At 39.4% G+C, this 26,824-nt stretch overlaps 1 protein-coding gene across 7 annotated transcripts in view; it reads right to left on the bottom strand.

Annotated features, from left to right (window-relative positions):
• LOC129729559 (cyclin-Y) overlaps positions 1-19,664 on the bottom strand; it is a 42,058-nt gene extending 22,394 nt beyond the window's left edge. Inside the window, exons 1-2 of one of the 7 annotated variants that reach the window (XM_055688210.1) lie at positions 19,235-19,664; positions 18,576-18,909 (exon numbers count right to left, since the gene is read on the bottom strand). The gene's annotated coding sequence lies outside the window, so the exon portion shown is untranslated. Of the gene's footprint in view, positions 1-18,575; positions 19,122-19,234 lie in introns of all 7 variants that reach the window. The other 6 variants (XM_055688208.1, XM_055688211.1, XM_055688212.1 and 3 more) reach the window with 6 other exon arrangements.
• Positions 19,665-26,824: the final 7,160 nt, after the last annotated feature.

Below are 26,824 nucleotides of genomic sequence, written 5' to 3'. Positions count from 1 at the left end.
TGATTTCAGCATTTAAGTCTTCGAACAGCTGTAGTGTTATTGGAAAAGTTTTTAGACATCAAAAAACCTTCATGAAACGTATGGTGTAAGCCATTTCATTCTCTCATGAAAGGGAAATGCAAAAAAGTAAGTTTTTTAAAATACATACATTCGAAATAAAATGTGCCAAGCGGAGGTAAAACCTTCCAATGAATTTAGAATTGTTTGGGGCCCCAAATAGGACGAAAAACTTGGTTGGCTTTGTGCTATCAAGTTGAATTTTTCCTAACTCTAATGTAAAAATTACGTCAATAAAAATCGTTGAACGTTAAATCACTACTTGTTTATTCTTGCACACACACAAGTGAGCGGCTTGTTTGAGCACACCTCGTATGAAAGGCATTGGAATAAGAGGGAATAAGCTGTTACTAGCTGTCAAACACCTGCATCCTGATTCGTGTGCTGATAGATGTGCTGGTAGTGTGCTGGTGCTTGTGAATAAGAAATATATTTTAGAAAGAATTGGTGAATTTTGTTTTCGAAGTAAACGCGAAAAGGTAAGTTTAATGTGATTTAAAACGTAGAAACTTGCTTAATTTGTTTTGATCATTATCCTTTAGACTCAGTTCTGATAATGCCTCGTACTGTTCAACCCTCCGGTGCCCAGAAAAGAAAAGCATCAAAACAAAAATTGGAAAAGGATGATGCAATACTAGCTAAAACACACCGCATTTCGGATTTTTTTAGCTCTGGATCTAAATCTGGAAACAAGCCCGTTGCTCCAATGTCGCCCGAGGAATCTGCTGTTCGCATTGAGGATTCAGTAACTGATATGCCTGCCACTGAAGTTGATTTTGTTATTGATATCGGTGATTCTGGAGCTGGTCCTTCAACGATGAACGCCGATTTCTTAAAAATAACTAGTGATCCCTCAACGTGGTTCCCAATCACAGAGAAACGAATTTCCTTTTTGACAGAGTTTCCGGTGAACCAAAATAAGAATGATTCAGATTCATATCCAGAATCTAAAAGGTTTTATCAGTCAGTTGATGACGGTGCTGGTGGTTCTAATCGATTCTTCAAAAACTCCAAGTTTTACACCAGACATGAAAACGGAGAAAAACGGATGAGAAAGTGGCTTATTTATAGTCATTTAAAAGGTATGATCTCTTACCACATTAAATCTACATTACTATACATCTGAATTGGTTAATTAGGTTCCGTGTTTTGTTTCTACTGCACGGTTATGACACCAGGCCGAGACGCGTTTTCCAAGTAAACGAAAGGCGGCAGTACTGGCGAGAAATTCTGCGTCGTATTGTTGCTGTAGTTATCTTTTTGGCGGAAAGGGGTTTGGCATTCAAAGGAACAGATGAGATCATTGGCTCTAAACACAATGGTAACTTTCTGGGCATAATTGAACTGGTTGCTCAATTTGATCCGCTTTTGATGAGTCATCTGCAGAACTATGGGAATCCTGGTAGTGGCAAGGAATCGTATCTGTCTTCCACCGTGTATGAGGAGTTTTTGTTTCTAATGGCAAAGAGGGTTAAGAATTTCATTCTAACAGAATTGAAAACTGCCAAATATTTTTCTGTGTCGGTAGATTCGACGCCAGATCCGACCCATACCGATCAGCTAACAGTCATTCTGCGGTATGTTGTATCTGGTAGGCCAGTAGAACGGTTCGTGACTTTCTTGCAACCCAAGTCTCATAAAGCAGAAGATCTAACGAATACCTTGTTGGAGTTCTTTGATTGCCATGTAATAAACTTCGATGACTGCCGTGGACAGTCTTATGACAACGCAAATAATATGGCTTATCCCTATTCAGGAGTGCAAGCTCGTCTTCTGCAGAAGAATTCATCTGCAGTGTTTGTTCCTTGCGCAGCGCATTCTTTGAACCTAGTAGGTCATGCGGCAGGTTCATGCTGCGTAGAAGCTTTAAGCTACTTTGGTTTTGTTCAAAAATTGTACACGTTCCTTTCTTCATCCACCTGGCGATGGAATGTTTAAAGCGATTCCATGGCAAAGAATAATCGCAAGTTAACCATTAAATCGCTTTCTGACACCCGTTGGTCGGCACGTGCCGATTCAGCTGAAGCGCTTTTGGAAGGATATGCTAGTATCAGAGAGGCTCTAAGACATATTGAAGCAACAGATGATCAATCTTCTGCAACAAAGTATGAAGCGGGTTCTCTAGCGAAAAAGATGGATTGTCTTGAAACGGCTTTGATGACGAAAATCTGGTGTCGTATATTGCTTCGGTTCAATGAGTCGAGTAAAACTATGCAGGGCGTTGACGTGGATTTGAAAAAGGTTGTTGACCTGTACGACTCACTGGATGCATTTTTGCAAGAAGAGCAAAACCGTTTCGAAGAACTGGAAAAAGAAGCTGATGCTCTTAGTACAACTGCGGAATATCGACCAACTAAAGGCAGACCACGAAAGAATCAAACTGAAACGACTAACGTGTACAGGGAAAACTTCAAACGCTTAACCTTCGATGTCATATTGAATGAGCTTTTGCGGGCATTAAAAAAGAGGCGAGCCGCGTATCAAGCAGTGTACGACAGATTCAGGGGCATAGTGGAATTATGCACTCTATCGGAAGCTGAATTAAGATTGGAAGCTAGAAAAATAATTGAATTGTATCCTAATGATCTAAAAAATCTTCTCATTGATGAGCTCGTACAGTTTTCAACATTTGCTAAAATACGAAGATCTTGAACAGCCTCACAACAAGCTGCATTACTTCACGATTAGGACCTGGCAGATACGTTTCCGCATGTATACATTTGTCTACGAATGTATTTGAGCTTGATGGTTACCAATTGTTCTGGAGAGAGATCTTTTAGTAAGCTGGCTTTAATTAAAAGCAAATCGAGAGATGCATCGAAGGATGCAAGATTAATCTCCCTATGTTTGCTGAACATAGAAAGTGATATCCTCAAGACGATCGATTTTGAAGACTTGATAAAGGACTTTTCAGAAGCAAAATGTAGACGACAATGCTTTGCATAGTTCAAAAATTTAAGAATGTCTGCTACTTTAATGTATGACAATAAACGCTATCAAAATAGTTACTTGCATTTTTCTTACTTTTGAAAATTCTTCGGAGAGGGGGCCCCCCGATAATATCTGCCCCGGGCCCCCCAGGACCCAAATCCGGCACTGGGGATGACACCCAAATTTTCCGCCCTGGTCACGCCACGCCACTACGATCAACAATACAATATATTGTGATGAAGCAAATATAAAATAGCTTTTTCACAGAGAACGCATTAACTATTGCCGAGTCTTGTGCCTTTTAAAATTCAAAGTAGTGGATCAGAATCGGCCATTTGTGGCTTTTAAACCGTTACACTTTTAAGTGAATAGTGAGAAAAAGGGGTTCATTTCAGTCCTGTTTACTTTTTTATTGTTTACTTACTACATATGCAGACAATATACATACGACAATATATACGACAGTATGTCTCGTTACTTGAATGTTATTGCTTTTTAGCAACCAATTTATAAAAAAATGATCGATTTTAAGTTTTTGCTTTTAAAGCAACAAGTAAAAACTTTGTGTGAAAGGTTCGGTTCGGTTGTTCGGTTATCAAGTGGCACATAAACCTCTTGTCTTCGAAACGTATCATCGCAGCCTAAGAATTACATGTTTGTAGTATAAATATCTAAATACAAATATATCCCACAGTAAAGTTTCTACAAAATCTCTCCAAAGGTAGACTAAAGCCTTTTTTACGCGGGGGATACGAAGCGCGTAAAAACAAGCTTTATTTGCTAATAGTTTTTAATTATTTCTGATAAATACTTTCGACACACGAAAATAACACACCTACGACTTTAGCTTGATATAAAGAAAAAATATAAAAAGGTTAGGCCAAATCAGTGAATATTCAGTATTTGGATTTAGTAAACTTACCGGACACTCTCAATAGGCGATTTGAAAATGAAAAACCATTAAAAACATGCCGCGCAATAAACGACTTTTCTGAAAAATTCGCTTGAATTCCGAATTCCGCATAAAAAACGCGAGAATTCCGAAATCCGCATGTAAAAACTGTGTAGTAAAAGACCTTAGTGTACATATATTGTTTCGATGAGAACGGAAAAAAGTGCTTACAAATGAGCGTCACAAAAAGTGCCGGTCTAGGGTTGACTGTGATTGTGTATAAACGCCCCCTCACCATACAGTTATCGGGATTGTGTAATAAAACCGAAAATTTATATCGTCCGAGTGTTCCGTCTCACATCACTGCTTGGGCCGAAAACATAAGCACCTTTTGTTCGCTTGCTGGATTCAACAGCGGAGAAAAAGAGGTGGTTCAGATCGGTGGCGTAGTGTATTGAAGCAAAATGAGACAGGTAATTTTTAAGAGGTTCTTTATTAAAAAGATTTTTAGCTCAAAACTTTAAAGGTCATACATTTTTATCCGCTACTAGAGAGTAATTCATAAACTATCAAATAATCGAAGCTGACAATCAATTTCGCTCTCCGCGTGACTCACACTGAAGTGCTTTCACATGATCGCAGACAATGTCTGTTCCAGTAGTCAAGCCGGGGCTGTACCTACTAAAATTGATAACAACAGTGACATGACAAAGTGAGTCATTCTATCGCAAATTGTTGTTCCATAAGGCAATAACATGTTGGTTCCTGTGTTATACAGCTACCACGAGGGCCATGATCATAAAATATTAATAAATGGCCTGATAGGGTGCTCTCGGTACGGCCATCTGATGGACCAAACCCAAGAAATCCAGCGCGAAAGGCATTCCCGGCAGGGGAATGTCCACCCGAGCAACGTCATGAAATGCATGCTTTTATATTTTTTTATTTTGAGTTTCACTATGTGGCTTTTAACTGTGTCATGAATTACACTTTTAACATTTTCATAGGACTTATATTTTGGTTTTTTTGTCCTCTATCTGTACAAGGTCAAAGCTGTATTGTGCCGAAATATAAAACAAATCGAAATCCGAAGTATACCAAAAAGACTGTCAATTGAACTAAAAAGTGAACGCAATCTGTTTTCAATACGATTTTTATGCACGTTCCGTAAACGCAAACACTTGTTTGAAACTAATTTAAGCACCTGATGGTTTCCTGTTGATTCGTCTAATCGGGTGAACGGCATTGCCAAACGTCGTAAACGAACAACAATGGTAATCTGAGTGCACCTCCGTCAAAAGAGTGACATTGTAAGCAGTCTTGGGGTTCGCAAATTACAATACAGAGAAACCTGTTATTGTGCGGTTGATGAAGAGCGCACGGAAATGAACGCATACCAAAATCATATAAAGTTTTGTTAAGGTAACTTCTTGTAGGCAGTGAATAGAAACCGCATGGAGAAAATCACATTGAAAATAACGCAAAATTTGATGGTTGTTGTTTAAAAAATCTTGAAATATACTATTGATATATACATATATGTTGTTGCTCACATACTTTACGGAAAAAAACATGTTCCTTTTCATATATCACACATGAAAAAGTCGCACAAGTAATTAAATCGCACAAAAAGCTTGACTTCAAATAAGTAACTGCAACTGTCAACGTGACTTTCCGTCCCACCAAAGCACAGTAGGGTATCACTGGCCATCAACCAAAAACTAATAAATCGAATTGTCCGTTTAATGTTTAAAAAGTTTACTTACCAAAACAACAGAAAAATATGTGAAACTATGAGCTAGTATCAATAGTATTGCATTGTATCAAAAACACCAGACCATAGAGCAATTACACATATAAAACTAATTATGTAAAAATTAACTTGTTTATAGTTAACAATCTACTTAAGTTTCATCAATTAAGTAGAATCAATTAAGTAGAACATTGTGCTGTTTCTTTAATTTAACTAAATTTTTTATCAGTGTTTTTATTAAAATCGACCCACTGTGCAACGGAAAGAATGCTATTTTGTTCGCAAAAATGAAGATATCCACTATTGGAAGCGATGGGAGGGGGAAAGCAGGGGTAATGCACCAGGTGATATCCACATATGATAAGGTTGGCAAATACCATGTGAATGTAGGCCACTAATTGAAACGACATTTCGAATTGCTGCTTAGTTTTTTTTTGTTCTTTACGACACTCTGTACACAGCGTCTATTACATTTCTGTGCCGATAATTGATAAGGTATGCAAATAGGGAGTAGCGTAAATATCCATAGTTTCAGTAAAAACAATCGAAACTTATTTTCAGTACAAATAAACCTACATTGTCGCTAGGTTATTGAGTTCAATCGTTCCTGCAGTTCGGATGTTGCTCGAATGTTGTCCGCAGATGCGCTGTCCTAACGCAATTTACACATCTTAAAGACGCATTATTTCTAAACAGTCTGTTTCGATGGCGACATCGTAAAGCGATGACAACACTCGGTGACATCATTCGAAAATACCGCACAACAGGCTGCACGACTGCAGATGTTAGCAGTTTGCATTTTCGAATGACGTTTTTATCAAATCTGCTCAAGATATACCGGATGCATAATTACATTTTACTTGTGAAATTCTGTTAGGGGTAAACAGGGTAAGACCGCCCTGCGGGGTAAGACCGCCCACCGTAGTTTTACTACCAAGTTATAAAATAATTGAAAAATTTCTTGAACGTGTCTATTACAGTATAATTACATAACATTTTGCACGTTTTTCTGTTTTGATAGTGCACGAACGGTCGCAGAAATAATCAAAAACAACCTTTCAGCTGGCAACCAGTCAATGCGCTATTGTTTTGCGGCAACGGGACTTAAAGTTTTTCAGTCTAAAAATCTATTGTTTTGTTCGTGAATATACGTTTAATCGCTTGCCTGAATCTATCTTCTTTCGGAAATATCGAAGGCCGTGAGTAATCTTGTAATTTTGACTACTTTTTCGGTCAAATATGAAAATGTTCCACTGGGGGTAAAGTCGCCCACCATACGAGGGGTAAAACCGCCACGAATCCAACTGCTTGTTGTTTTACTTCAAGACCCAAATGCCTCGACACTACAAATGAAATATTTACAGGATCAGTAAAGCAACTTCAAGCCACATAAGACATCGATGTTAATCGACCATTTTCGATTTGGTTTAAGCTTTTCTAGTAATATATTTTAACAAGATTTATTTTTGAAAAAAGTAAACCTGTGTGAAAATGGTGTTAATGAACCAAAATAATTTTAGAGCCAGGACGGTGTGTTTGATAGGTATGACGTCTCCGGCAGAATTGAAAATAGTAGTTTTTTACTTTCGAAAAAAGAACACACTCTAAAAAAATTTAAAGAAAAAATATAGAAATAGAATTAAAAATATTTTTTTTTTCAAATTTTTTTGAAAAAAACATGTTTTTGCATGTAAAATCTACAAAAGGTAAGCTAAAATTTTAGGGTTGTTGAATCATGGAGTAATAGAAATACTAATAGCTCAATTTTTGTGATGATTTTTTTTGTTTTACGGCTTATTTGGTGTATAGAGTCGTTTGTAATTTTCTTCTTCAAAAAAAATAACATGGAAAGTTGAAAATATAAATAAAAGGAATAATAATTATTAGTATTTTTCTATACATAATAAGTCTTCAAAAGAATCATACAGATAGGTTTAATGAGTTTTAATTTTTAGCTCAAAGATAGGTATATTATGAATTCAATATCTTGAAAAACCCCAATCCTGAAAAATCTATTTATTTTGAAAACCAAAAAAGTTACCTAAACATTGATTTGAACTTGAAAAATCAGAAAACAAAATAAGTTAAAATTTAGAAAAAAAATTTTTTTTTCAGATTTTTCACAGTGTATATTTTATTTAAAAAGAAAAAAAATACCATCTACAACTTTGTCAGAGACACTATACCGATAGAATCAACCGTTTCGGCCCTAAAAATATTGTTTATCCTCAAAAAATGGTGGGCGATCTTACCCCGCTGGTGGGCGGGCTTACCCCGCATGAAAAAGATCTGTACATTTTCAATGAATTTCTAAAATTTAAAAAAAAAGCTGGAAAATAAACAAAAATATTTCAGTTCTTATTTTTTAAATGCGGGTATTGAATAGAAGAACCTCTTAGCGAAGAAAAAATGAAATTGCAGTCTCAACTTTTTTTTTCTATAAACAGAATTGCTTAAGGGGGCGGTCCTACCCCGCTTAACCCTACCTGTCTTTATAGCTCAGCAATGTCGATGTTAAGTAATTATTTTTGGGGTTATGAGTACACTGGGGTCTTTTTTACGTGGGTTAGTTATATGCGTTTTTTTACGCGACTTTTTATGCAATTTTTTACAATGACGCGGAAGATCAATTTTTCGCGGTGTTAAGTAAGTAAGTTTAGTATTAGTAAATCTAATAAAAATAAAGTAAAATAAAGTAAAAAAATTAATTGTGTGGCTCATGAAAATTAGATTTTTTGTTTTTTTTTTAAATCTAATCCTAATATAATATTTTTAATATATTTGTTCCAGAAATTTTGGTATTATCAAAGAATAGGTGTATTCTCGTTGATTCGGAAAATAGGACAAAAAAAACATTAATAATTGAATACCGATACGAGTCTAGGTTGTTGAGATTGACTTACCTTTAAAAAACGAGTGCTAATGCTTAAAAATATAGCAAAATTATTATGAAAATTCATTTCCCTGATTTTCAATGAATTATCATTTTGGATGCACTATGAACGCATTTTGTGTGTTTTGTTTCCATTTTTATATAGTTTTCAAGTTTACGTAATATTATTTGTAATTGGACCTATTTAATGTATAGTGTTCTTTTACGCGATTTTTTCAATAACGCGTTTTTTATACGCGGTACAATCAACCGCGTAAAAGACCCCAATGTACAATTGACAACCGCAATCTAAGATAGTAAAATGATGATAGATTCAAACTGGAAAAATACTATCACTTCCCGGCAATCAAAACAGTTTGTGATGCCACATGCATCAAACACACACAAAATTCTTGCTCTATCTAAAAAAGACCTAAGCACCTATATAGGTCTAATTACAGCCAAATATCATCTAAAAATAATTGGTAAGGCTGACAACGATATTTGTCGTTTTTGTAATGAAGAAATCGAGTCTTCAGAACATTTATTATGTATTTGTCCAGCACTTCACGACAGAAGAGTAATGTTTTTCATTAAGGGACTGTTAAAGCCCTTTGAAATTCGGCTGTCTTGTCCTAATAAGGTAGTGCAGTTTATACGTCACATAATACCTAATTGGGATCATACCTAAATCAGAAGCTGAGAGTTCAGGTAGGTCGGCTAAAAAGCCATGGCTTATAACGGCACGTTCCCCTCACATGTGGAGGATTTGGCCTATTTGGGCTGAGAGTTACTTCTCATAGTAATTTTTCACTCTGATCAGGTAATAAAAAGCTAGGGAATGCTACAATAGATTTAATTTATGGTCGCGGTAGCTAAAACCCCAAAAAAAAGGTGAATCTTCGATTTTGTTTCAAGAGGGATGCCACCTTTGCAGTATTCAAAAAATGATTTTCTTTTCAAGTTGAAACTGTGTTGAAGCCATAAATGGCAGACTTCGAGCCATCATTACGTATTTTTAAAGGTACAAGACTCGGTACTAGTTAATGCGTTACCTGTGAAAACGCTATTCTATGTTTGCTTTGAAGAAGCAAATATAAAAATGGGAACAAACACACAACATGCTCGAAGTCGGCTATTTGTGGCTTAAACACAGTTTCACCTTAATGATACTTCAAAGCCGCCTTGCGCCCAGATTAGCCAGGTTTCGAGCCTTCCGTTTGCTTTCCGAACTGTCGTTTCTCTAAGGATTTTGAGTGCTCTTTGGTCTTCGGCTTCTTCCAAATTAGAAGCTACGGTACTTCCAAAGGCTTTCTATCGCAAAAAAAAAAAACTCCTGAACGTAGTCGTGAAGATCGCGTTTTGTCTAATCGGCATAGATGTGCATTTGAGGATGCAGGAAATTGTTTTCTCCCCCTCGTTTGCGGCCACATACGACCCAGCCAATCGGTTCATCTTCATTTCTTACGCGAAGCTTCGTTGTGGTCAGCAAGTGTGAGTTACTCAACCCAATCAACTCAAGTACCATCTTTGCTAACTGCTGTGTAAATTTCGGACTTATATGCATTCGCGTGTTCCATAAGAGTTACAAGGGAGCCGTCATCCAACAATTCGTAGGTATTCACTGCGTCGTTCTTGCCGTACAGCGTTACTGGATTAAACTTGAACAAAGTTGACGGAACCGGAAGCCGATGGATGGCGACGCATCTGTAGATTCCCCGTTTCACTTCTTTAGAAACTCACTGTGCAGGAAACGATGATATCGCTTCTGACATTTGTAGGTTCCGCAGACTTCGCATGGCCTACGATTGCAGTCTGGAGATTTTCTCGCCGTTTGGCGAGTGGGTTGGTTGGTGATTCCGTCGCGCGTGCCGTGCACTTTTAAGAACATCTTCCCCTTGGCCCAAAGCTTCTCATACGTCAAGAATTTGCGTTACCGATCCATGACCAGGGTTTTCTGGTAATGGGGGTGTATGATGGCTCTAGCGATTCTATCAAGGGAGGAACAGGGTTCATAGCTGGCCTCAGAGCTACATGTGGTATTTGGGGGGTATTTCTACTCCACCAACTTTATCGGGAGTCATTCGAGAGTTCTTACTCACGGATACGGCTTGCAGGTTCGTCTCTGGATCGTCGCTGGGCCGATTCTTGCTCGCACGTCATGCGTAGCCATCCATTGTACCTCCTCGACGAGATTCTGCTCCTGAATCAAATAGTTCGGCTCCTCTTCGTCTCGTTTCGATCGTTCAGCCTGGCCCTGCTGTTCTAGATGCTTTATAAGTTGGACAAAGTCAATTTCTATTTTCCGCTGATGCTTTTCAACGTCGCGTCGTACCGCTTCTTCAAGTCAGCTTCGGTTTGCTGCAGTCGCTGCCTCTCCTGTTCGCGCTGTTCACCCGCGCATTTCAATAGGTTGGCAAATTCCTGACCCCGCTGCACCCGAAGTTTTAACGCATTCTCCTTTTTCCGACACCGCTGCTGATAAATCTCCTCCATCAGCTGTCTAACTTGCTCCGGCTTCAACGCTGAATATTTCAGCAGATTTGCCAACTTTTGCTCTTGCTGTTCTTGCTGGCGGAGCTCTTCTTTCTGCTGTTGGGCATGCTTCCGCATCTCGCTGTTCTCGTGTTGCTATTCCTGGTACGGTGCTGAATTTCCAATTAGCCTCGAAACAATTTTTGAGAACGAGCCTACTTTCTGTGAACTCGGAATATGACCGCTACTGTCTAACAATCTGACTAACGGTATAACTGGTAAATTATTCGCTGTTGCTGCTCATCGGATTGTGGCTTCAAAAGTCCCTTTTGCTCAACGCCGTTCGATCGGGATACTCGTCGGCGACATCGGATCGATGGGTGTCGATGAACCCACGGGTTTCTCGATTTGAACCGATCACCGGTCGAACCGGTTGGTTTACCTTATTTCCGGCCGAAAAGAGAAAAATAACTTGTTGGCTTTATAAGTTGGTGGTTTGACTGCGACTGCTACGGCTGATACGCGTTCTTCTCGCATCTTCATCCAGCTGGCGAAGCAACTCATGCTTCCGAGCCAAGTACTCCTTTTCACGCCAAAGTTTGACATCGCATCGTCGACCAATAGTTTTTTTTCTGCAACCTTTCCTCGCTTTTCGTCTAACCGTTGAAGCTCTCGCGCTATCACCGATCTCTGGGAACTTGCTGTGCATTTGACCATATACAACTCCGCGAAAGTTCGCCGTGCTCGATGTCGAACTTCGATGGTTCGAATCCGTTTCGTTGGTGGGTTATCACGGGATGATTGAGAACCGCTGCTAGCTGGATCTTGTTAAGTCACTCGGGTTTTCGACCGACGGGTTTCGTAATACTCACAAGTAGTCTCAAACTAGGCACCTAATTAAATTTAATATAATTTCCCCTCGCGAATCAGTTGGTACCCAACATTAATGAAAAAACAATAAAATGTGTGTTTCCTAATCAAAAGCAATTATCTGACAGTACTCTGCATACCAGTATATTCTCAACCGCCTGGAGCGCCAGGGGTTCGCCGTTCTATTTCTCGCTCGCATCCACCGTAATACAAAGAATTATTGTAAAAGAGGAGTTTGCTACGAAATTATCACTCACGAATGCAACAATGCAAGTAATGTAACGCGGTCGTGGCTTTGCACACATCTCTTCTGTTATTTTTTCTTGTAACTTTAAATCTACTTATCTGATCTAAGAAAAGTGGTGGACAATCTTATATATAAAATAAAGTTACATATGTGCGATCGCCCATTACTTTACAACGGAGCGTCTGATTTAAGCTGGCTTTGTTTTGTTGTGTTCGTCTTTGTCCAAGGCAAATTGTTACGGCGAAAAACTAGGAAAATTCGAAGGAAAATGGTAGAATTCACGAAAATAGAATTTCCATACAACGAAGAAATGAGATCGCAGAAGGCGCAATGAACAACAATAACATGACAGCAATTCAAAACAGGTGAATCTCGACAGTTAGTTTACAATCATCCTTTAAAAGCTACCACCGAAAATTAAATACAAATAGAAGTACGCTCGACTGGTGGCTACCGTCACGGTAATCGATTGAACTATCTCTTAACATATAAAAATGCAGCTCTGTCCGCCTGATCCATATTGGCTTGGAAATCACTGAACCAATCGGCGTGAAATTTTGTATATAGGGGTTGTAGGGGCCAGGAAAGGTGACTAAGATAGTTTGTTGGTCCCATACAAATGAAACCCAATTTTTTGCCCATCTCGAAAAATAACCAAGCAAATGGAACCAAATTTAGCATATGGATGTCTTTAGGGTAACAAATATGTCCATATTGGTTCGACACCCTTCCCGCTTCTGGAGGGATGGATTCCATACAAATTAAACACACATTTCTGCACATCTCGAGAACTAACCAAGCAAATAGAACCAAATTCGGCAGGTGAATATTTTTAGGGATAACAAATATGTCCATAATCGTTTAACACCCCTCCCTCTTCTATAAGGGAGGGGTTTCATAAAAATGAAACACAAATTTTGCAAATCCCGAGAACCAATCAAGCAAATATGTGAATGTTTTAGATGTAACAAATATGTCCATGATGGTTCAACACCTCCAGAACTAATCGAGAAAATGGAACCAGATTTAGCATGTGGAGGTTTTTGGGGTCAATAAATATTTTAATGATGGTTCAACACCCCTCCCACTTCTGGATGGAAGGGCTCTTATACAAATCAAACATAAAATTCTTTGGTGGTTTGATACTCCTCCGTACTCTGGAAGGGAAGGCAGGTCTCCCATACAAGCTAAACAGATATTTCAACCATGTTTTCCGGAAAACCTACAATGATCGGGTCAATGCACAGGAGCCAAAACTCGACTCCAGAAACTTCCGATTCTAATATGGGTATTTCAGGAATCGTAATGGTGCACGGGAGCCACATGTCGACCTCAGACAACATTTTGAATTGTAAGATGGAAACTTCCGGTTTCTGGAAAACAGCCGAAAATGACAAAAAACACCCAATATGGGCGTTTCTTTAACCAAAATGACGCTCAGAGGCCAGAAATTTTCTTCAAATGTCATTTTGAAATCCAAAATGGCGACTTCCGGTTTCTGTAAAACAGCCGAAAATGACCAAATACAACCCACTATGAGTATCTCCGGATTCAGAAGCTGAAAATTTACCACAGACATCATTATGATTTGTAAGATGGCAACTTTTGGTTTGTGGAAAACAGCCGAAAATGACCACCCAATAAGAGCGTTTCTCAATCCAGAATGACGCTCAGGGGCCAGAAATTGTCTCCAAATGCCATGTGATGTCCAATATGGCGACTTCCGGTTTCGGAAAAACAGCTGAAGAAGACTTAAAATGGATGTTTCCGTAATAGAGATAATGCATTGACCGTGGACATTTTTTAGAATTCAAAGATGATAACTTTCAGTTTCTGGAAAACAACAAAATCACTGAACGCTAACGTGAAACCGCTGAAAATTATCGAATATTTTAGAATAGAGGTTAACAGAAGCCAAAAGCCGTCGAGTTGTTATTCTGATAAAACCAATCATTCTAAACGATTTGCCTTTTGACTTCGATCATATTTTATTGCCGATTAGTCGTGAATTTGCAGACTATAAACAAATCACAAGGAATCAATAAATTTGAAATGTTTAAAATTATAAATTGAGCACAAAAATGGGCGAGACGAAGTTTGCCGGGTCAGCTAGTTTATTGTATTTATTGTATTAAAATACACTGAGAAAAAGAAAAACACAACATTTTTCTTAACAATGTCGTGCAAATGTTCCTTCTTTAGATTCAAAAAAAAAACAAGGAAGAGTGAAAGCATACACACAAGCACGGATAAATGATAAGCATGACGTTTACCTTCAAAGTGATGTTGCTATGAATCAAAACCTTCCAAAACCTTTCGTAATGGGCTTTATTAGGAAAAAAGGTTTTTGTAACACAAAGTAGCAGGACAGTGTCGGATGTGAAAGGTTTGACGTAAGTCTACGTCTAACTCTAGGTGGTGACATGCAGTCGAAAGTGTAACGATAAATATACCCTCTTCAAATGTATATTATGTTACTACCAAAGAAAAGTAAAACTCTGGTGCCACAGTCTGATTCGGAACTTGACCTCCTGTTTCCTATACACAGAATTCGCAGCCAACTGTTCAATGTACACAGGACAATTGCGAGGCTAGCGCTACGATCCTACTGAAACTCTCCCGAGTTGAGACTCGAACGTACGACGATTGGCAAGGCCAGCATCGTCCCTTGAGACCAACTTGAGGATTTTATGTTACTGCCACTGAACGAATTTTGAACACCAATGTGTTAATCTTTCAAGCTCGCTTCCGGTTCGCGATGATTAATTTAGACCCATGTTGTAAGTGGTTCCGCCTTTTTTTCATGTTATATCATTTCCGCAGTTTCGCGAAACGCAAGCACGTTGCATCATGTTGCTTCCTGGGTTGCGGTTTGGAAGGAGAGCAATCGAATTCCTCTCAAATGAAAGCAGATGGCAAGCGTGAAGAGCTCTCAACCACACAACAGGATATTACGCTGTTGCGTGTTACATACTGCAGGTGCGTCTAGGGGATATACAATTCTTTTCTAAGTTCGAAAGTCGAACTAACCGTCACTTTTAAGACTTTCCAATATATTGAAAGAAGTGTAATAAATTTAAACAGAATATCGGCTCTATTATCGTCAAATCGTCAGGTTTTACCTATTATCGTCAGGGGGTTAAAGATGTTCTAGAGTGTTAGTTTCTTGCATGATGGTTCTTCATAATGAAGAGTATTTTCCTGCAAAAGATTAGTTCTCTATGACTTTGTTAACCCCCCGGACAATAATTGGACAAACCTGACCCTACCTGAATAAATGACTGGTTAAAATAATTCTGACTCTATTCCCTGTTATGATATTTAAATTGACCAGAATTTAATGCAATAAACGTTAGAATGTTCATTAGGGTGGGGAAAAATAATCGATTTTCCAGAACCAAGTTCTTTTGGTTCCTTTTGGGGCCCCACACAACCCTAAACTTACCGGGAGTCGATCGGTTTTGTCTTCGCTTGGCGTATTGCATTTCAAATTAGTATGAAAATTTATATGGGAAAACCCACTTTTTAGCATTTACCTTTCTAGAAAGCTCAATAATGCTCTAATAATGCACTACATTATGTTAAAGTATAGTATTTTAGATGCCGAACAACTTTGCAGAAGACACTGAAGAGCTAGAATGTCCCTAAAAAGAGCTATAGCTGAACAAAGTTGAGTATGTCGATTTAAATGCAGAAAATCTTGTTTTCTGCCAACATTACCAATGCACCGGTGTCAGTAGGATTCCCATCAGAAGTAACCTGTCGTAACGAGTTTATACGCTCAGCTGGACCAAGCAAACAAATTTAGGTCAATATTCTAGGCGTAAATAGAATCTACAACGTGTTTCAGAGGTTACTTCAGATAGAAATCTGACTGACGTCGGTACACTGGTAGTGTTGGCAGAAAAAATGATTTGCAACATAAATTTCGACATAATCAACTTTGAACAGCTCTAGTATTTTTTTGGGACAGCCTAGCTCTTCAGTGTCTTCGGCCAAGTTGTTAGGCATCAAAAAACCTACCATCTGAAGTCATGAAATCTATGGTTTGGGCCATTTTGAGCTCTTTGGAAAATGCAAAAAAGTTTGTTTTTCCATACAAATCTCCATATAAATTTAAAATGCAATTCGCCAAGCGAAGACAAAACCAATCGACTTTCGATAAATTTAGGATTGTTTGGGGCCCCGAATAGAACAAAAAAAACTTGGTTCTGGCTTTCTGCTATCAAGTTTCGTTTTTTCCATATAACGATTCCCCACCCTAATGTTCATACAATTGAATTACATCTTTAAAAAATTTTGTGGATCTACTTGTTTGCTAATACTATAATTCTTTTTTGAAGGTAGGTACTTTTGTCAAAAACTAATGAATATATAGGTAAATCTTTTTATGTAATATCTCTGCTTGGTAGCTGTGAGATATAGACAGTCGAGCGAAGAGCTGGCAATGATGCTGCTTTGGAATCGGCAAGTGACCTATTTTTTATAAGACATTTTTGCATCTGATTAATTTCTGTACAAAAGATTACGCTTTACGTATTGAAGAAAAATCGACCGTATTATACGTGAAGCGGAAGATTTTTTTCCTAAAATTCGGCTGTTTAAAATAATTAACCAAAATCTGTTGTTGCTAATAATATGAAATGTGAAATACAACAAACACACATGCAACATCCTAATAGATCAAGTTTACTGGTCGCCGAGGTTGGCCCATATAAAGAAAACAATTAGCATGTAACGTTGAGACCGACTTCAAACGCTACTAACCTTCGTACAGCTATACCAAATGTAGCAACTGATGTGACGTTAGATAGCCTAAACGTACAAGATTTCTGTGATATAACAATTATCACTATCATTTTTCTACTATTTGGAAAATATTGCTAGGTGTCCGCGCGTTACACTGGGAAACAGTGATTTCGGCGCGAAGCTCATATTTTTTTCTAGTTTATGTTGATTTTGTTTTCATTAAATTTTTTTAAAATTATGCATCACTTAACCTCGTGACACTTTAAACAAAACTAACAAAGCCAAGCAAAACCTTGGTGTTACAATTCCGCAATGGAAGCTGATACCTTGTGTTTAATTTTAAGTGCAGAGAAAAATTGCGAGGCTAGCGCCAGGATCCTACTAACACTAACAGTCTCTTTTTGTTAGACCAGCGTCGTACCTCGAGACCAGGTGAGAGACTCTGAGAGAAACTAAAACTTTTAAATTTTAGCGACGAAAAAAACAAAGCAAGGATTTTTGAAAGCACACAAATAATACGTTAAATTGGGGACATTCATTATCGTTTCGTTGATCGTTTTGTACTTTTGTACGAACTTTGCATTTAGTGGTGCTTCCATATTAAAAGGAGTTGCTAGAGAGATTTGCATAGTTAAAAAGATTTTCCAATTTTTCATTACTAATTGAATGTCTAATACAATAAAAATAAACTTAGAGATTTCCAGAAATTCAAGGAAGTTGTTAAATGGTACGCTTGAGGTTCGGTTTTAGTCTAGTAATTTCGAACGCATCTAATCTTACCACATCATGCCATTTATCGATTAGATAGAACGCGCCCCGTCAGCCAATGCCCTCAGCAAATACATCAAAGCACACAAAGATACCGTCCGCTTCTAGCGTTCTGACCACCTCCATACACACCTCGGGTTCAGCTCCAGAGGGTGGTAATTTCATTGAGTCTGGTCATGGTTCAATCGTTTGCATGGGGTCGGCTGATGCTGCTGCAGCAGTCTGCTCCAGAAATAGATTCCCGATTCGGATATTTCGATCGACTATTCAAATGCACAAACGAGACCCGTCTATTAGCTGAAGTGCTTTGCCTAGCTTCACCGCCATCAGATTAGGATGGTTTCGAACGAGAATGCATGTGGCACGCGACCAAATAATAGTAACGCACTCGGAAAGGATCAACTCAAACCTGCTACAACGAATGACTCTTGCGTTGCATGCTTTGCAACAGCATCGTATCGTATGAATGGCTGGAAATATAAGATTAGTAGTGCAAACTGCTCACTGTTAGTGGTAAAAATAGTTTACGTTATTTGTTGTTCCAACGGTGACTGACGGTGTGGAACTAAGCATCGTTTGAATTTAATGAGGAACCAATTTGCACTAATTTGACCAGATTTCATTTACAGTCGAAAGCTGCAATGTCTTTATTTTGGTTTATACATCGTTCATATTTTCCAGATTTGATACAAATCTAAGAAATGGTTCCTGTATGACAGACTTTCTATAGACATGTATAAAATAGTTGAATTGAGTCCAACAAATTGATGAAGATGTGAAAGCAGAAATAAACAATCGACAATAACATTTTAACTCAACTAAATACGTCGAATCATATATTAAACATTAAAAAGGGGAGTTTGGCTTTGAAACATTATTCATGTCTATTGTGCATAACCAAAGACTTTTAGGTTCCAATTAAAACGATACTGTTAGGAAAATAAACGCCACAACTTCTTACCGTAACTTGCAACTGTTTTCAGCCCAGGTATCCGCATCCAACCGGCCTCAATTCCACAGCTTGATTAGCAATTGCTTTGATCAAATCACCCAGCAGCATGCAAGAAGGTGAATAGTAACCGGACAACACATTTTTTTCCGACACCACTAAAATTCGTCACACTTGAAGAGCCAATCTTACTGGCACATCGTCAACAGCATCCGCGGGTGATCGCCCTTATCATTCGAAGCCGCTCTCGACACTGAATGCTGGAGAGTATACACACTTATGCACTGCTATTCGTTTCTTCTTGAGACTGGCGATGATAATTTCACCAGCTTATCGACCATTAAACCTGAAATGGTTTCGCAACACGAATTATTATCTGCATGCCCTGCTCCGGGACGTTATGAATTAAATATTAGGCTTTAATTTTAATTTGCTTATCTTATGGGGTTGTTACGAGAGGAAAATTCGGAAGCTGTGTATATCACAATTTTCATGCAATAACCAAGCAATTTTTGAGAAACAATCGATGACACATTTTTACTACTATTACAACGTTATCTGCACCAAAAAACGATTTTTAAATGTTTCATTGGTTTTTTTTTTTTTTTCAATAATCCAAAGCACAGTTTAAATGAATGAAAAAATAATAATTAAGAGCCGGTTGTAATCACAATGCTTGCTGCAGTAATGCAATGCCTTCAACACGAGTAGAACTTCCAGGACAGTGGGTTGACCAAAATCCCTAGGACACAAAGGTCCAAATTTCCAACCAACCGCCTGCTTCACTCCAGCAAGATGATTTTAGCCAGCCCAGTATTTTTTCATCTTCTCCAGCAGAGAGGCGCACGCACTCATTTGCAGATTCTGCACAAATCATACGCTGATTCTTCTGATTCGCTTCAGCACTACGGACACTACTTTCTTCAATTTGCACTTGAAAACAGATCAATTTCACAAACGCAACTAGACTGCAGGTTTCTGTAAGTTTGTTGGTTTAAAATCAAGACATTTTGATTGGACTGATTTGCTGCTGTAAAAGATCTAACTTATCGTCCGTAATTTTATCCATTAACTGTGTGAGCTGATGACTGAAAGATGGATGAATTTGAGGCGCTGTCATTTGACGCGATATGGGAATTCTATACGTCAATTGAGTGTTTATGCAGTCCCAGGATAACAGATGTAGCACTTAAATATATTCAATAAATGCATGAATATTACGTTGTCAACTAGGTCGGATTTTGCTTCACCAATTTGATTGTGAATTTATGGTATAATCACTGGACGGTAGTTTCAAATCCTCTAATGAATATGAGAGATCATCATATATCACGTAAAGCGTTTAGGAAATTCAAAGCAAACTTCGAATCTGAACTGAACTGAAGACGGCATCAGGGGTGTCAGGTTTACAGATTAATCTAAAATACATGGATCTCGTAACGCTCAAAATATATATGGACATATACCACAAAGTCAGTATATGATCCGATAGATTTTTAAGTTCCTCTGATGATTAGTAATCCTCGCGTAATTTTTCAAAGCGACCTATCTAACATTGAGAGACTCTCTCTGTTTACTTTCTCTTTAATCAATAATGATGTTTCATTTCCATATTTCATAACACTCAATGCATAGTAAGCAAGACAGTATTACTATCTCTCGATTAAGGGGAAGAAAGCTTAGAAAATATATATAATGACGACGTAATTAACGAAACAAAGTGAGGGATAAGAGAATCTGTCATTGTTACTAAGGTCTCTTTGAAAAATTACGCGAGAATCCTTTTTAGTCACCGCTGTCGCCAGCAGTGATTTTTTCAAGGATATTTCTGATACAGATGCATAAAAAAACAGCATATTTCTGTCAACTCAGTGCGGCCTTTGATTCAAGCGTGGTGTTTGGGATATACCGTGTTCAGTTTTGTGCGAAGAAAATTAGCAATTTCCATTCAGTCGAAACAAAATGATTTTTTTTTAATTTTTTGGCAAAGCTAACCGCAAATTTGACTTGATGTACTGTATAGAACTTGCATATTTAATCCGGATACAATGTACGTTGTTTTACGAGATGCCATGTATTTAATGCAGTTGACAAAAATACGGAGTGTCAATTGCCATGCGTGACTCATAACGCTCAGCAAATTACTAATTTAACAGGCAAATATACAATGCCATTCTAGATGCCATTATATTTTTCTCCTGCTCGTTTTTTTTAAATAGTCAGTAGCTCCTTAATCAGTGCTGAAATGCGATGGTGGTCCTGCTTTTGATCTGAATTGCTGTGCCAGCTGTTTTACAACATACTTAACGTAGGGGCTAGATAGCTTTATATTCATGAAAAATATATTCAATAATATTACTCTATAGGAACCATTAAAATACAGTCGCCGTTCGCTAACTGCAACGCTTTTTAACTGCAAGACCGATAAATACAACAACTTTGCAGTTATCGGACCGCAATCCATCAAATCTGATGTCAAAGTCATATTTGACATTGAGATGGTAGATCTCGCGAGGGGATTCTAAATGCATTCGAAAATGAAAATTGTTGAATCTCTGAAAACATTTAAAAAGGACTCTTTCATTTCTCTCGATTTTTTCTTTCAATTTCGTTTACTTGTTGTCTCTCCATTCTAGATGGGAGATTATAGATCTCCATTATTAATCATGAAGCAAAATCACCTTGTTATGTGGTTCACTTTCCGTAAGTATTATAAGAGAAAAAAATCCTTTGTGCATTGTTTGGCTAGCTGTCACTACTCAACGAGGCAGTACATAGTAGATCACAAACAATACTTTGTGACCTAGCGTTATATAGATCATTTTACGAACTGAAAGGTTAAATTTTGGCGTGTGTCAAGTGTTGCAGTTATCGAACGGCATTCGATAACTGCAATGTAAACATGTTGCAGTTATCGAACGACGACTGTATTACATAACGCGGAATTTGGCACCTCTCAACGAACGAAATCAACTGTTTCTGTTGTTTACATTCAGCGTTTTTTCGAGTAGATTTTTATCTGTGTTTTTCTTTCAACTTCAAACTTCGTCTGCTATGTGTTGTATCTCATCTATTTTCTAAAGTGATTTGTGACCAAAGAAAAGTGAAGTTTAATTGATTCCGTTAATTCTTAAGCTGCAAAGTTTCATTTTAATCACTGACACCGCCTATTGTTTTTGTTGCTCGTTTGCGCCACCGCCATCGAGGATAAGGTCATATCCACCGCCGTTTTAAATTTACACATTTGCTACACTGAACGAAAATCTTTCGCTAAAATGGAGAATGTGTGTGACCAGTGCGCTAAGCCGGCTCAAGCCGATGGGGATAATATTCGATGCATGGGTTTCTGCGACCAAATCGCCCATGTTATGTGTGCCAAAATGAACTCGTCCTTTTTGAAAATTCTTCGCGAGAGGAAAAATCTCTTCTGGATGTGCGACGAGTGTGTAAAGCTCATGAAAATGACTCGCTTCAAGGAAGCTATGTCATCTGTTAGCTGTGCCGTTTCATCAACCCATGATCGACACGCCGAAGCTCTTAGCGAATTGAAACAGGCAATTAAAGCCAATGGTGAACACGTGGAAAAAATTTCCAAGAAGGTCATTGAAATTGCATCCACACCACTTTCTTCAAGAAATGAAGCTAGAGAGCCTCCAAAAAAACGTCGCCGCGAGGAACAAACGAAAACGATTCCACCACTTCTAGTCGGAACGAAGTCATCTTCTTCACAGACGATAATGACAGTCTCACCTCCAAAGGAACTTTTCTGGTTATATTTGTCGAGAATTCATCCCAGTGTCAAAACTGAAGCTATTGTCGAGCTCGCTAAAGAGAGTCTACAGTGCAACGAGCCAATTAAAGTAATTCCTTTGTTGAAAAGGAACGCCGACTTGAGCACGATGAACTTCATATTCTTCAAAGTTGGAATGGACAAAAAATACCGCGATATCGCGCTTGACGTGGAAACCTGGCCACGTGGCGTTGTGTTCCGGGAGTTCGACGGCACTAATGCAAAAAACTTCTGGGCACCACAAATTCAAGAAAAGACACCGAATGCTCCCCGCATAGAGGTAACCCCAACAAGCGATCTCTTGCCCCCCAGCACGGAAGTAGGCTCTTCGCAAATAGAAACCTCGTAGACACGAAGACCAACGCATCAACCGATTTTTCACCAGCTACAACCACAGTCCTCTGGCCACTGGGACGCACCGACTCTCGAATTATGGTAGCCCCAGACCCCTCCACCGCAGTCGAGCCACTGCCGCCAGCGCTCAACAGTCGTCCCGGTCCTGCGTGTGGAAGTGGGGAACGGGGCTTCCAAGAACTCATCAATGGCAAGTACAAATCTTTTTACGGTAATCATTTTCATCAGCACTGCGCTTCCAGCCCGCTAGAACTTGACCCTCGGCCACCAGTCTCCAACACACGGCGTTCTACGGTCGACTCGCTGACAACTCCGGGACGCAACGACTCTAGCATTGTGGAATCCTCCGAACCCCCCACCGCAGTCGTGCCACTGCCGCCAGCGCTCAACAGTCGTCCCGGTCCTGCGTGTGGTAGCGGGGAACGGGGCTTCCAAAATGTTAGTCACGGCAAGTACACTTCCGTTTCTTCCGCATGCACTACTGATCCGCACTACGCTTCCAGATCACAGAGTACCACCGTAAAAAATTATCTGACTGTGTACTACCAGAACGTGCGGGGCCTACGTACCAAAACACACGAGCTGAGACTGTTGCTTTCCAGTTGTGACTACGATGTCCTAGTCTTCACCGAAACCTGGCTCCGACCTGACATCATTGATTCGGAGTTGTCATCCGACTACTCCTTATTTAGATGTGACCGCAGTGAGCGTACCAGTGAACTATCGCGGGGTGGTGGTGTGCTTATTGCTATCAAAAATAACATCACAAGCACTTTGATCTCACTGCCGAACAGTAGCCATCTTGAGCAGGTTGCTGTTAGGGTCCACCTTCCAAGTCGCTCACTTTACATCTGCTGTATATACTTACGGCCAAATTCCAGTGCTGATGTGTACGCTGCTCACTCTGCAGCAATCGGGGCAATGTCTGATCAGGTCGACAATACTGACGTTATAATGGTGCTAGGGGACTACAACCTCCCACACCTAAGATGGCAATGTGACGCGGATCTGAACGGTTATTTGCCCAGTAATGCATCGTCTGAACAAGAGATAGTACTTACTGAAACACTACTCGCCTGTGGTTTAGTTCAATTGAACAATCTCACAAATGTGAATGGGCGCTGGCTGGACTTGCTCTTCAGTAACATGCCGGATGAAGTCGAAGTAGACGAGCCCCCACACCCGCTGCTACCAGTTGATTGTCATCATAGACCATTCGTTGTATTGCTCGATGCTCGTTGCGATGTGTTAAATGCTGCGAATCGACCAGCCGAAGTGGAGCTAAATTTCAGGCGGTGCGATTTTGATGTGCTGAATAATGCTCTTGCCTCTATCGACTGGCAACAGCATCTGGTTAACGAATCCGTCGATTTGGATATGTCTACTTTCTATGATAAACTGTTTGAGGTAATCAACACACATGTTCCGCTTGTACGTCGTGCGCCCCACGCATCAACTCGCAGGTCTTGGTGGACTCCCGAACTTCGCCACTCAAGGAACATGCTTCGTAAAATGAGAAAAAGCTTCTTCAAGTCGAAAACCCAAGAAAACCGTAGGGTGCTTCGGAATATGGAAGCTACGTATAAGAATCTTCTTGCTGATACTCACAGGGCGTATTTGCAAAATGTACAACAAAACCTAAGGCAAAATCCGGCCTCTTTCTGGAAATATGTAAAGTCACTTAAGGCTGGCCCTAGAATACCGTCCAGTTTACAACATGCGAGTAAAACCTCAAATACGGCTGATGAAGCTGTTGAATTATTTTCCGACTTCTTCCAAAGTGTCTATAGTACATCGTCCCCTGCGATACGTCCCGAATGCTTCCAGTGTGTAAATTCGTATGACATAAGTCTACCAGAAATAAGGTTTTCGATTGGAGAGGTTCGAAAAGCACTGGAAAATGTCGACACCACAAAAGGCGCTGGAGCGGACGGGCTTCCGCCTCTACTTCTCAAAAATTGCGCAGCATCACTGGCTCATCCTGTTTCATGCCTCTTCAACTTATCGCTCTCTTCGAAGGTCTTCCCAACGGTCTGGAAAACCGCACGCATTGTACCGATTCTCAAAACTGGCAATATTCACCACGTCAACAATTATCGTGGCATATCAATACTATGCTCACTTGCGAAGATATTCGAGTCGCTAGTTCATGTCGTGCTATATAGAGTAGCACGACCGCTTATATCAGAATACCAACACGGGTTTGTGCAACAAAGGTCCACAACCTCCAACCTGATGTGTTATACAAACGCACTATTTCCTGAAATTGAGAACAGAAAACAAGTCGATGCTGTCTATGTCGATTTCTCTAAGGCTTTTGATATTGTACCACACGATTATGCCATCGAAAAACTTAAACGTATGGGGTTTCCAGAGCACATCACCGAATGGCTACACTCATACCTCACTACCCGTAAAGCCTCAGTCTGCGTGAACTCCGTGTGTTCCAAAGAGTTCGTCCTCACGTCTGGTGTCCCACAGGGAAGCGTACTGGGTCCGCTTATATTTGTCTTGTTTGTAAACGACATATGCACTAGACTGAACTCCCAGAAGCAGATGTTTGCTGATGACCTCAAATTCTATAGAGTAGTATCGGCACCTCTGGACTGTCTGGCTTTGCAAGACGACATCAACGAACTTTCGCTATGGTGTTCACAAAATGGCATGAAAATGAACGCAGCGAAGTGCAAAATTGTCTCATTCACAAGACGCTCTGACTCTGTAAACCATACATATTACATCGATGGTAACGTCCTGGAGCGGGTCACTTCTATTCGCGATCTAGGAGTCACAATAGACTCTAAACTCCGATTTCATGATCATGTCTCAATCATTGCAGCCAAAGCGTTTGCAGTGCTCGGACTCATTCGAAGGCAGTCGCGCCATTTCACTGATGTATACACTCTAAAAACCCTCTTCTGTGCATTGGTTCGGAGCATCCTTGAGTATGCAGTTCAAGTCTGGGCACCATACCAACTAGCGCACGCCGTGAAATTAGAGCGGATACAAAAGCAGTTCATTCGGTATGCTTTACGCCAACTACCGTGGAATGATCCGGTGAATTTACCTGACTACACCGCGCGTTGCATGCTTCTTGATTTAGAAACTCTCGCAGCCCGTCGAATCAAGCTGCAGAGAACGTTTATTTTCGACATAATAGAAAATGTTATTGACTGTCCAGAACTGTTAAGACACATCAATTTTAATGTACCCCCGCGAGCCCTCCGAAGTTATCTCACGATTAATTTACCTTTCCGAAGAACTAGTTACGGACGTGATAGTGCATATAATGCATGTCTGAAAGCATATAACGATGTCAGTGACCTCCATGAACTGGGTATGACGAAAACGGCTTTTAAAAATAGAATTAGAAATTAGAATAAGCTATAATTAGTCTGTACGATTTTTATTCGAAGACGAGAAACAATAAACAATTTTTTAATACCCACCCACCCCCACGTAGCGCAATTTTACATGTTTGACACACGCAAAGTAACGCTTCGCTGAATACTCCCCCACCCCTGAGCGCGTTATGTATTATATGAATGATCCCATATCGGTAGATATATTTTGATATTTATCGTTCATCTGTCAATTGACAATTCTCCAACGATAATATAACGTCAATGAGCTATGATATAAACAGAGGGGTGCCCAAAAATGCAACGATAAATACTTCGTGATATTGACTATTGGACTTTTTAGAGGTTCAATTGAAGACCGTTTAATGGCGGCACTGGGCACTAGAGGGTTAAGATATATGTAACCAACTAGAATTACCCGTGCACGAAGAAATAATCACATGTTTTACATATGACTACAGCTCTATCTACTTTGTTTCGAATAAGTTCTCTGATTATCTAGTAGCGAATTTCTTTATTCCACCAACTGACCTCGTTTTGACCTGGGAGCAACCTAACTGCTGGCAAAACCCTTCTTTATTCGCTCGATTTTGACTCAGTTTCGACCTGGCGTGTTGCCCGAAGTGCACTGTAAAATTTGTCAGCTTCAACCCATTACCGCAAGTGCTTAGTTCGTAAACAATTATCTGGCATCTCTTTCTTACTTGCGTCGTAAATCGTGATGCCGTTGTTTCATTGCTCGGCAGATTTGCTCT

Source organism: Wyeomyia smithii, chromosome 3, assembly GCF_029784165.1.
Source record: "Wyeomyia smithii strain HCP4-BCI-WySm-NY-G18 chromosome 3, ASM2978416v1, whole genome shotgun sequence".
Classification (NCBI taxonomy): domain Eukaryota; kingdom Metazoa; phylum Arthropoda; class Insecta; order Diptera; family Culicidae; genus Wyeomyia; species Wyeomyia smithii.
The sequence above is the reverse complement of the archived record's forward strand: the minus strand, read 5'-3'. Positions and strand labels throughout refer to the sequence as shown.